The sequence below is a fragment of the Arvicanthis niloticus genome, chromosome 13 (genome assembly GCF_011762505.2).
Source record: "Arvicanthis niloticus isolate mArvNil1 chromosome 13, mArvNil1.pat.X, whole genome shotgun sequence".
Taxonomy (NCBI): Eukaryota; Metazoa; Chordata; class Mammalia; order Rodentia; family Muridae; genus Arvicanthis; species Arvicanthis niloticus.
The window spans coordinates 39,784,270-39,797,153 of record NC_047670.1 but is presented as its reverse complement, the minus strand read 5'-3'; the positions used below and the strand labels follow the sequence as shown (position 1 = coordinate 39,797,153).

Below are 12,884 nucleotides of genomic sequence, written 5' to 3'. Positions count from 1 at the left end.
CACCGCCATCCCTGGCACTCATTCCACAGGAAGCCATTTCTCTATGATAAATCTTGAAGGATAGAAGGACTGAGACAACAGTTGTTGACTGACAAATCTTTTCCTGGGAAGACTGTACACACACATCAACTCACCCCATATAGAGAACCCATCAACAGATGAAAATACAGACACCACCGAAGTCCACCTTGGTGAACCAAAGTGTTTTATTGGGGTTACTTACAGGAATATGAGTGAGAAGTTACAGGAGCAGGAATGTCTCAAAGACAACTGCATCACTGAAGCCCACCTCAGCATGGGTGGCAGCTCACAAAATCTGGGAAACCTAGAGGGCATTGCAGGCAGCTCAGCAGGTTGAAGAATGTCCTGTCCAGGTGCCTCAGTTGGTTTAAATCTCTTCCAGGTAGCTCAGCTAGTGTCTGCTTCTTCCAGTCAGATGGTCTGGTCTCAGAGCCTTCTTTCCAGATTTTGCTTTCTGAGACTTTTCTTTATTTCTACTAGTCTGAGAGGGACTTGGAGCATTTATAGAGTACTATGGCAGGGAGGGGCCTAGTGAATATAGCCAGATTCAGGAACTTTCTGAAGCTGTAAAGAGCTTTCCTGCAGGATGGGATGTTTCAATCTTAAAGGAAACTGTTATAGAACACCACAAATCTGGAAGACTATGCATCGTAAATTCCACTAGATGGATGCCTTTCATCTCGCTATCAACTATTCTTTGGGGGAGGTGATTAAGTCAGTAATTTCTACCAAGTTTTGGAAGCTTTTCCTCCAAGGAGAGGCCCTGCAGATATAAACACAAAGTCCAGGTTAAAGAGAGTATATGTGAGTGTTTTAATCTAGCCCCCTACAGTGCTCTTCACTCTAGTTTCCCTCTGTCCACCTTCTCCATCATTTATTCTTATGGCCATCTTTTTCTTCTTAAGTTGGGATCTCTGAATTCCATTCTTCATCTTTTATTTTTTAGGTCTTTCTCTCTTTCCTGTGCTCTTTATGTATCATACAGGCCCAAATGACCTTGGTTGCTATCATTTCCTTCCAAAGCTTCACCTGGTTTCATCCTCTTTACCAACTCGCTCAGCCCTGTCATGCTATTTGGGGCTAACATTCCTTTCTTACTTTCATAAATCAACATTCCTACTTTATCTTTCTAGCAAATCCAACCTTGTACCAGCGTAATCTCACAGCATCTCACTCGAGCATCTGATAGGTGAATTCAGATTGTGATGTTTGTGTATGACTTTCTAACTTGCACTAACTTGTTTCTCTCACAGAGACCATAAGCCCTTCCACTGATTGCTCTTATTTTTTTCATCTTCTAAAAACCACTCTTTTCTGATTTTCCTACTCTTTTATCAGCCATTTCCCTGTTTTAACCTCTGGAAGGGTCCAACACGTTTGCATACTGTAATCTCCTAGGAATTCATTTGTAGCCTTTGCAAATCTTTCAGAAAGACACTATTAATGGTAACTTATATAGCTGATACTTTCATGTGGTGATATCATTAGGATCAAGTTCTCTGGACCGAGCTCCTTGGTAATCACCAGAGTTTTATCATTAATTTCAGACTTTGCAGATAGCTATCTTCATAAGATATTTTCCAGACATTTAAAAGACAACTGGTAGATGTGAGAATAAATATCTTTAACACCTTTCACTCTTCCAATGTTCTAACAGCTGGCCTTAAAGCCGACATTCTCTTGAAGAGTGCATCAAAGAGATGCATCAATATGTTCATCATTGGCCAATTACTCCAGCTAGTGTGAGTCCTTTCAGAAGTCTGTGCTATTTTATCCCCTAGATTATAACAGTCTGAAGACTTCAGACTTAATGTCTTCTTGATTTAGATCTAAAATCCATCGTATCAATTTTTCTTCTCAATTTCCAAGTCTTTTCTTTGGCTTAAATCATCATCTGCTACTCAGATTTTAAAAAAATTCAGCTGCCCACTGCCTCTTTTGACCCATTGATCCACCCTTCCTGAGTTGGCTGTCTACATGAGCCTCTTCAGAAGAAGCTCTTCAGAGCTTCTTCATGTGTTATTTATTTTATCACTACCCTGTTTCAAATTTAACCATACCTTTCTATATATCTTCAATTAAAAAGGTACTCAATTTAGCTTCTCTAGTTCTTGTGGTAGGTGCAATAATGACTTCCCTCTATAGATATCTACATTATGGGAGTCTGTGAATATTACCTTTTTTTTTTGTGACAAAATAGACTTTGAAAGCAAGTGATATGCCCTTCTTAGATCTGAAATCTCAGTAGGTGATGCAGTGCTTGGCTCATATCTCATATCCTTAGTTAATGTTCACTGGGGAAAATATGCTGTAATTGAGTTGGGTATATTCTGATAATGCTCTGTGTGAATATATATATATATATATATATATATATATATATATATATGATAATACCTTTTGCTCAGATAGATGTTGCTAGTAAAATAGGTTGCATTTAGCTTAAAACACTTACTTACTTGTTTCTCATCTTTGAAAACAGTTGTGCTCTGGGAGACATGGTTGAAATAGAGGGAGTCCATTGTCTAGAATGCTTGTGATCTACCCTCAGACTGTTTGTGTATTATTAGGTAATAGGTACAGTTATAAAGGGAAAATATTGAGCTCAAACACAGGAGAACCAAGTTCTAGTTGTGAATTTGTCCTGGACCAACTGAATAACTCACTTATATGAAAATGGCCTCTTTGTTCTTGTATAGCATATTATTTTAATCTCTAGGTATGGTATAATTTCATCAAGATTTAATACTGAATTTATATTTATTCCATTTATTCAGCCAGGCTAGTCATCTGGATAAGATTAAATATTTACATATTTTCTCTAATGTCTTTAATAAGAATAGTACAGTTGCCCTCTGTTTGTCCAATATTCTACTAGCTTCTTCCATTCCAGTAAAGCATCATGTTACACCTTTGTAATGATTTTTTAGAAGTTCTTTTCCCTTAAGCCCTTGGGAAACACACAGGAAAACCTTTATTTCTGGCTTCTCTTCTTGTGCAACTCTCTGCCTTTCCTTTCCTTATGGTTCCTTCATTTCTATACTGACACGAATACCCATGGGGGAAATCATTTCTCTGAAGCTTGAGTTCACGTTAATGCTTCTATATTATTTTCTGTATTCTGAGAGCACTGTGGTTTACTATGAGTATTTTCTTTGAAATTCCTGTAGTGCTGCTATGACAGATAGCCATCAAAATCCTACTGAGACTCTTGACCTTTGGTTCACATGCCCATAAAATCCTCTTTTCTTGAATGTGGGCTAGACACAATGAGGTGTTTCCGATGAACATGGGAGATGAGATATCACTTCCAAATATCATAAAGGTAGGTTAGAATTTTCTTCTCCACTATGTTGCTCTTAGGCTCCTTCTAAAGGAAGTCAGGTATTATGTTGAGAGCTGCCCTAGAAGGAGATATATGTGAAAAGGGCACAATGTCTTCAATGGCAGCAAATGAAGGTGTGATTCCTTCTAACAGAAATCAGAATGGGTTTACAAGTGGACATTCTTCTAGTCAAACTCCAAGGTGATTGCAGTCTGGGTATAACATTAGACTAAAAAGCTGCAAGATATCAACTGTTGCTTTAAGCCATCAAGGTTGCTAATAGTTTATTATATATATTATATATAACCTGTGTTTAAATGCTTTTTTTGATATAACTAGTATGTTGATGACACATGCTGTTGGTGTTTCTCCAAATAAAGAAGCTTATCACATCATCTACGTTGTACTTTACATTTTTTATGAGAGTCAGTGTTCATTAATGAACCATCAAAAACCCTCAGTGGAAGATGGGAGACTCAGAATGTAGACATTGTCCTTCATCAACAAGAAAGTCTTGGTTATTCACTTAGAAAATGAGTTGGCAATCGGGCAGTGGTGGTGCACGCCTTTAGTCCCAGCACTTGGGAGGCAGAGGCAGGCAGATTTCTGAGTTCAAGGCTAGCCTGGTCTACAGAGTGAGTTCCAGGACAGCCAGGACTACACAGAGAAACCCTGTCTGGAAAAACCAAAAAAAAAAAAAAAAAAAAAAAAGTTGGCTTCTTGTTAAATCACCTGAGGAACTAAGGGTTTCTGAATGTACATGTAAAAGTTTTCATTTAATTGGGATGAGGCATCCTTTAGGTTTTATAATTTTATTTTTCTAGATAATTATAATATATAGCAAATGTTAGGAAGCATCTGTCAAGACCAGTGGCTCTCAAGCTATGTTCCCCAGTCAGTGGCATCAGCACTAACATAGAAACTTGTAATTCATGAAAAATCACATGCCTCTCTGGATCTTCTGAATAGGCACTCTGAGTTGGGGCCCAGGTATGTGCTGATCAAGGTACTAATTGAATATGGTGGTGCCAAAACTTTGGAACCACATTAATGACCACTGGATGAGTCCTCAGGGTCCTTCCAGTTCAAAAGTGAATATGTCTCATAGCAATCTCTCCCACACGGATGCCATTCATGAAAAGTAAATGACCTCTCCAGTTTCTATATCGATACTCCCATTGACCTAAACTAGAACATTCAAGTCTCCTGACAAGTAAGACTTTTAAGTTTCTATTAACCAGTTAACTGGTAAACCAGCCTAGATAATGCAGCAAGGCTAAAACCTAGGTGAGTAGAAATAATTGCTGTCCTTATTTAGCAATTACTCTGTGTTTGGCACTCAGCGGTGACCCACAGACTTCATGTGTATTGACTCAGTTTTATAGACCCTGCCAGTGTAACTAGGATTGCTGTTTTATAGATGAATAAATAGAGGATTAAAAAGGCAAATCTCCTGAGCAGATACTGGATTGGAATTTTTCTGATTCTTAATGTCAAACCCAAATCTATATCCCCATTGTCCAACACCATGCTATAAAGGCATGGAGATATTGGAAGATCTGGAGTCACAGAGGGTTCTTTTTCTGCCTTTCACTGTCTTTCTTCCTCCTTTACTGTCTCACATCAGGGATAATACAGCTTTATAAAATAGGTTTATATTTCCCGATTTTCCTGTCTCCAGGCACATCATTTTCCACTCTTTGTTCAACAACAGTGAGTGCCAGATGATTTGGTAACAAAGTCTGAGCAAATGGATATCAAAGCAAGATTATAATCAGCTGATTTGCCCTTTTCATAGCAAGAGGCAGAAACCCCCAGGACTAGAATGCTTAGAAGGCACTGTCAAGGTGAATTTCTTGAAAAGGCATGGCAAGGATTTGTTCCTTGATGAAAATCCAAACAAAATGTTTTCAGATAGCAAGAATCAGGGAAATGTGCACATTTACAGTTGTTCTTATTTCCTAGAAAGTAGAAAAGATCACAGACCACCCTTAGTGAACTACTTGTTTCAGTCTGATACTCATCCCTACTTTCTGGTTCATTCATCAGCATTCTGACTGATCACTCACTACACAGTGAGTATTCAAGATGTTACTCAGGACTTGGGACTATTACTCAGTGCTGGCCACACAAGAATAGAAGACCTGAGTTCAGATTTGAAGAACCTACAAAAATGGTGCATGAGTGTGACAGCCCATCTCTAGCAGAAATGGGATCTTCAGAACAAGCTGGCTACTAAGAATAGCCCTTGTCTGCAAACTATGAATATCATAGAGAGTGGTAGAGGAAGACTTCTGATGGCAGCCTGATGCTCACTCATTAACACTCACTGATACACACAGACACATAGACACACAGACATACATACAGACACACAGACACATACAAACACAGTAGGTATATCAGCATATACTTCTGTGCCCCCCAAACATGCAGACATACATACTTGTATACACATGTAAAAATATATTGGTCACATATGTTTTAGAGTATTAATATCATGTGTGATTGTAATCATTGTTTTAGAACAATACCAAACTCTCTAAACACTGGCAAATTAAAAATGTCATAATAATGCAGGTAGTAGGTATGAGAAGGAGGTTGTAGGTGGAGAAATAAGTAATTATGCTAATCTTCTGTTCTACAAAGGATTGCATAATGTATAAAAGAGTTTCTTTCAGTGTAGTTTGAAATCCATTTTTTAAACTTTAGACAAGTCTCTCATGGATTAGCAAATTTTTCAGGTAAGAAACATCTAGTTTCAACTGCTTATTTCTATTCTGCTTAGCTTATTATATTAAATTTACATAAATTTAAATATAATGTTTTTCTACCCAAACAATTTTATGATATCTTAATTACTTTCTATCCTTATATCTGTGTATCTATGAGCCAGATATCTCTTTTATCGTCTATTTATAATTTTAGATAAAAACTTTAAACTTCTGAGAATTTTAAATGAGTACATTATTTCCATCTCTCTCTCTTTATTCCAACTCTTTGTCACTCCCTCAAAATTTATGTCCTCTTCATCTTTTACACACACTCACACATACACATATACAAAGAGGGAGAGACACACACATACACACAAACACATACATACACACATATACTCACACACCTACACACATAAACACAGATATATACACATATACACATATATGCACACATACACACATACACACACATACACACGTATACACATAGACAGACACACACAGACATACACAGTCACACATGTATAAATTGATACAACCTGCTTAGTCTATTTAGTGTTGCTCTTATATATGCATATGTGTGTCTATCTATCTATCTATCTATCTATCTATCTATCTATCTATCTATCTATCTGTATGTGTGTGTGTTTGTGTGTAATAAGCAGAAACAGTTTAGAATTAAATAACCTGTTAGAGGACTCAATCATGGAAAGAAGATAGCTTTTCTCCACAGTCATTGTCTGTAGCTTTTCATCTAGGGGTAGGGCTTTGTGAGATTTACTCCATTATGTTGGCAAGTCACCTGGTGCTGCCATTGTTTTGGTCTTGTTTAGGTGACCATATTGTTGAGTTTTCTTGGCTAGAGCCTCTTTTTTATGTATAAAAGACACACCCTCACAGTTCCCATCCTGGTCCTTTGGCTCTTACTATGTTTCCATTCTCCTCTTTCCTGATATTCCCTGAGCCTTAGGTGCTGGTGTTTGTTGTAGGGTTGAGGCTTTACCATTGTTCTGTCCACTTTGACCAGTCATAATGTGTGTGACCAGATGTGGATTTCTGCAATGGTCTCTTGCAGTTCCAATAAGAAGCTTCTCTGATGATGATGAAAGCTACAGTAACCTGTTGGTGAATGTTTGGAATGCAGTTAGAGGTTATACTGGTTTTGGAAAGTTGCAGCAGTAAGTTAGATTGTCCTCTGGAGTTCTCTTTCATTTCAAACAAACAAACAAACAAACAAACAAACAAACCATTTCTAGAGCTGAGGGTGTAGATCTGGGATGGAATACTTGCTGGACTTGTTTAAGGCCTGGAACCACTTTCTGTCATTGCAAAAAACAGAGACCCAAATAAATAAATAAATAAGGCTTATTTTTGGATGGTGTGTGGTTGGATGATTTAAAACAAAACAAAACAAAACAAAACAGAACAAAACAAAACAAAACAAAACAAAACAAAACAAAACACTTCCTGCTCAAGTTCAAGGCTGATAAAATCCCAGCATTGAAGAGAGGAGGTGTACAGGAAACCTCCCCTTCAGCTGAGGAGTAATGTTAGTTTTTACGCTTACCCCATGTGGTATAATTTTGTCATATTATGGTATATCGTTCTACATACATAATAGTAGTTTTAAATCATCAAGAAAAATAAACAATGGTGGTTTTTGTTGGTAGATAATTTTGCAGAACATTTTCACAGCTATTTCCTCTGTCAGCTTTGAGAAGTGTTTGCATAATTTAAAATGGCAGCAAACGGTACCCAGAGGCCTCTTGAGATTTGCTCAGGGACCCTTGCTACCGAGTAACAAAGTTAGACATACTCCTGTGCTTTCTTATCTTAAATATTGTGTTCTTATATCCAGTTTCAGTCTGTGGGGGTATTTAAGATATGGTGTGTTTTTGAAAGCTTTTATGAAAGTATGAAGATTAGCTTTTGTTTTCTGAGAAGTGCATTTATAAGGATGACCTAACTTGTGGTCCAGAAATGCAGTATTGTAATTAATGCCATCATAGTACTTTCAGTGTGTCTCTTTATGGATGGCATATAACCTCATTAGGAAGGCACTATGAGTAAGTATGGGAGAACTGAAGGTCAAGGGCAGAGGATATCCTACAGCTTGGATTTAAGCCCAGGCAAGCAGACTCTGTTTTCCTAAACCCAGCCCAGCAAGGGTACTGCCTCACTGAAGGTACAACTTCAAGTGCAAGCTGCAAAATGGAACACCACCTACCCACATTCATTTATTCTCAATAAACGTGAGCTTCATTTACCTCATTCTGTTAGATGAATTTGAGAGCACACTCCTTAGATAGAGTTGCGAATCCTCTAGTCTTCTACTTGGAGGCCTTGGGTATCTTCATCATCACTCAAAGTAACAGTGGAAAGTGGACGAGTCCAGGACCTCTGCACCATCTTGAATTCTTCCATGAGAACCATTCCACACTGGATGTTCCTGTTGCTTCTCACTGCCACAGTCATACCTGGAAGCTTCTGGCTTGTAGTACTTTCTGGCTTCAGGCATGGATTAAATGCAATCACACAATTTATTACTGTGAAATCATTATTTACCTGGGGGATTCAGAACAATAAACTCTAAATTTTACTTCCCAAAGGTCAAAAACAATCTTTCTTGTCCTTATAAAGTATCTAACCACCTTATACCAATCAGAACTAATACAGTTGAGGAGTAATCATTATGAATTATGAATAATTAAATCAACAACTTAGAAAATTCCTAGAAGTTTGCTACAAAGAAACGTCATAAGAGAGAAAAAAATTCTTTTTCTTACTCAGTGTTATTTGAGCTTCAAATGTAGCTCATTTTGTAGAGTGATGGTCTTACGTGCCCCAATGTTTGGGTTTCTAGCGCCTCGTGCACTAGATGTGGTGGTATGTTTACCGACCTAGTTGGCAGCATGAACCTGGGAGAGCAGGGCCTAAAAATGAGTCAGACTGAAGTCTCATGCAATAGCCAACTTTATTCAGAGTATCAGGTAATTTATTCTCTGAGGGTTATGAAGAACCACTGGAGTAAGGTGTTTAATCACAATGACAAGCCACATGTGGCAAAAACATGCTTCCCTATAGATAGAAACATATAAATAACCATAACTGAGGTAAACTCACTCCTATCTCCTACATCTGGGAGGAGCATGAAAACACATTCAAGAACGATTCTGTGTTTGAAGAAGCTTAGATCACAAAACTCTTGTATTCCTGGAGTTTTCTCATAAGCACTCAGAATTCTCACATAACTCCATCCTTGGACTGCATTCTGACAGTGGTATGTAGATATCTGTAACTTCATACTTGGGAGGCAGAGGCAGCAGTTAGAGTATCAGAAATTCAAATCATCCTTGACTATAGAACTACTTCTAGGTCAGACTGTGCTACCTGTAACATTGGTAATTTTGTTATCAACATTAGATAGTATAGTTTAACATGACTATGGTGTGGGAACTGAGATGTGAGTAAAGGAAATGGCAGGCAGAGGGGAGGTTTCTGACAGGATGCATTCTGCTTAGGTGCTTCATCATTGCCTAGAACAAGCCCCATGTCTATGGAGATGAGAGGCACTGAGAAAAAGCGGCAAAGAGTGGGCTTATTTTCCAAAGGATGCCCCAGGTTCAGAGGAGGGTTACTTAGGTTTCCTTAGCCTCCAGCTGGAGAATCCTTTTGGAAAGAACAGGGAATTATGGGGAGTATGTGCTGTCTTTCTCTACTCTCATGTTTATGTATCCATAGATGAATCTCTATTCATTCCACATATTCACTACTCTTGCATCTCAATGACAAAATACCTGACAGAAATCATTTAAGGGGAAGAAGGGCTTATTTTGACTCTTGGTTTCAGAGGAGCTGGTCTGTAGCCACCTGGTCCCAAGTACTTGAGAAGATCATTATGATGATAGGGATACCTGGTGCAGAGGAGTTCGGTTCACAACTGAGCAGGAAGTAGACAATAAGACAGGATGTCTACAATCTATTACTTTAAAAATGAACATATCACATTGCCATATAAAGTAGGGTGTTTCACCATGGCATCTGCTTATGTATGTATGTATGTATGTATATATGTATGTTTGTATGTATGATGTATGTATGTTTCAGCTGGGAGGGTAAACCTGTCTCTTATTTCATTTTAATTAGAGGTATACATGTCTCTTCTTTGGATTCATAAATTGGATTATATCCCCCGATGAGTTCTTTCCTTTGGAGTTTGTGCCTAGAAATTTTCTCTAAGAGCTCTCATCTCTGGAATGCTGATAACACATCTCTCTGCTTTACTATCTCTGCTCAAAAACAGAGTTTTTGACATTGCACTAAAAACATCCCTTCTCCCCCATTAAGTTAGTATTTCAAGTTGAAGGCCTGTAAACTAAATCCACCCCTTAGATGAGTGTATGTGGCACGCGTGTGTGTGTATGTGTGTGTGTGTGTGTGTTAGTGCTCAGCATTAAAACACTGGAATTTTTCTCATGGATATCTGGATTTCTGGCTTCTCTTGAAAAGTCAGAAGACCAGACATTTTTGGCTCATGTTCCCACACAGTATCATTTGTCTAAAATACATTAGCAGCTGATTCTTTTTAATGACTGTATGCTGTCTACCTTGATACTGGCATCTCCACCTACCCAAATTTCATTTCTATTACTTGCTCAGTCTCAGGAGGCAGAGGGATCTGTGGCTGCCAATGGTCAAGAGCACAGGGAGTATGGTTCAAATCCCGACACAGAGATTGTACCGTAGTTCTTTTTTCTGCAATTATTGCTCCAGATGTCACAGATACTCTCCTTGCTCCATTCTTCCATGTCCTGTTTATTAATCCTTTTCTTCCTCCTTGTCATCATCTTCCTCCTCCTCCTCTTTCTCCTTCTTCTGCTCTTCCTCCTCCTCTTCCTCCTTATCTTCTTTCTCCTTTTCCTCCTCCTCCTCCTCCTTCTTCCTCCTCCTCCCCTCTCTGTACCTGTCCTCCTCCTTCACAGTACTGATAGCTATTTGAATCTCCTGTTTAGATTCTGGCACTGCTGTCCTATAGGCTTCCTTCTTATCTAGCATGTACTTTGGCTTTCAGAACTCCACTCTTTCTTTAAACTCTAAACTCTCTTTCAAAAAATTTTCTAGTAGAACCAGTAAATTATCACATTATCTCTTTTGTGTATATTTTTGGTATAAGGAGGACTCAAAATCCAGAAGCCATTGAGGGAACAGTTCTCGGGGTAGCTCTGAGTGCCACTGATCATGTGACCACTGTCCTTCAAAAAAGGTGCTCACAGAACAGGAGAATCCTTTATACTACAACATCTCATTTTCTTGTTTACTGCTGGAGGAAGGATATGCAGAAACAACATGTTTGTGATAATTTTATATCAACATTAATGGCTACATTTTGTCCAGGACTTACTGTTTTTCAGGAAAAACTATTCAACACTTTCAACAAGAGATTATTTTATTTCTAAAATGAATGTGACTTTGTAGACCCCCACCCCCACCCCAGGTCCCCAGCAGGTAACCTTGAATGACATCTTCAAGCTTGTCTTAGTGTCAGGGTAAATTGTAGCCTAGACAAGCCAGATCCTGAACCCTTTTCCCAGTGAAACAGAAAAACGTGAGGACCATTGGTGTACATCTCTAAGATAGGTTATTGTACTGGCTGGTTTTGTGTGTCTACTTGACACAAGCCAGAATCATCAGAGAGAAAGGAGCCCCAGTTGAGGAAATGCCTCAATGAGATCCAGCTGTAAGGCATTTTCTCAATTAGTGATCAATGAGGGAGAGCCCAGGCCATGGTGGGTGGGTGGTGCCATCCCTGGGTAATGGTCCTAGGTTCTATAAGAAAGCAGGCTGAGCAAGCCACATGAAGCAAGCCAGTAAACAGCACCCCTTCACGGCCTTTACCTCAGGATTTGGCCTCCAGGATCTTCTTAGAGTTCCTGTCCTGACTTCCGTCAATGGTGAGCAGCTATACAGAAGTGTAAGCCAAATGAACCTTTCTCTTCCCAGCTTGCCTTTTGGTCATGGTGTTTCTTCACAGCCACAGAAGCTCTAATACAGGCAGGAAATCTCCTATGGCAAGTGGAAAGGCTTCATGACCAAGAGGAGAAAGGGTGGCTGGGTATGCAAGAAGTTAAAGTGTCTCCCAGGGACTGCAGAAGTGCTGCATCATGGAAACAACACAATTTCTGGAACTAAGACAGGCAGTTCGTCCTGGCCCATTGACTTTCTCTACAACCTTGTGAGAGTCACTTAACCTCTGTGAACTTCAGCTTCCTTTCCTTAAAATAGAGAGACCAGCATCCTGCTGCAACACTGTAAGATTTGCTTAAAGTGGTGCATGTAGAAAAAGGTCACTATAAGGTATTCAGTGACAAAATAATAGTTGACTTTGAAAGACATTCTGGAAGGTAAAGAGTTTGTGACATGTCAACTGCTTGGGATATAGGAGGCAATAAATGAAAATAATAGAATTCTACAATCTAGAAGACTCTGAAATTCAATGTTTACTGCCAGAGTAAATTTTTGACTCAAATGTATCTGAGTTGGTAATATGTGTGTGTGTGTGTGTAGTATATGCATACACATACATACACATATACACATACATACATCATGACATAATACAATGTCTCCATGCTCTAAAAACTGCTGAATTTTCATGTCGTCCCTTTATCCACTTCTCTGCTATTTGAGGAGATCTTGCAGAAGGCACCTGTCTTATTTATCTTATTTTCTCCAAGATCTAAAATAAATGCCTGGGGCATGATAGGTAATTTGAAAACAGCTCTGGATTAAATGAGTGTGAGAGTAATGGGGTCTGTGTA

At 38.7% G+C, this 12,884-nt stretch overlaps 1 long non-coding RNA gene across 1 annotated transcript; it reads right to left on the bottom strand.

Annotated features, from left to right (window-relative positions):
• Window positions 1-219: 219 nt before the first annotated feature.
• Window positions 220-12,143, bottom strand: LOC143434216 (uncharacterized). The gene is made up of 3 exons (XR_013103555.1): window positions 11,962-12,143; window positions 8,334-8,574; window positions 220-784 (listed from the first exon to the last, which is right to left on the bottom strand). It is a non-coding gene; the product is annotated as an uncharacterized LOC143434216 (long non-coding RNA).
• Between the last annotated feature and the right edge of the window lie 741 nt (window positions 12,144-12,884).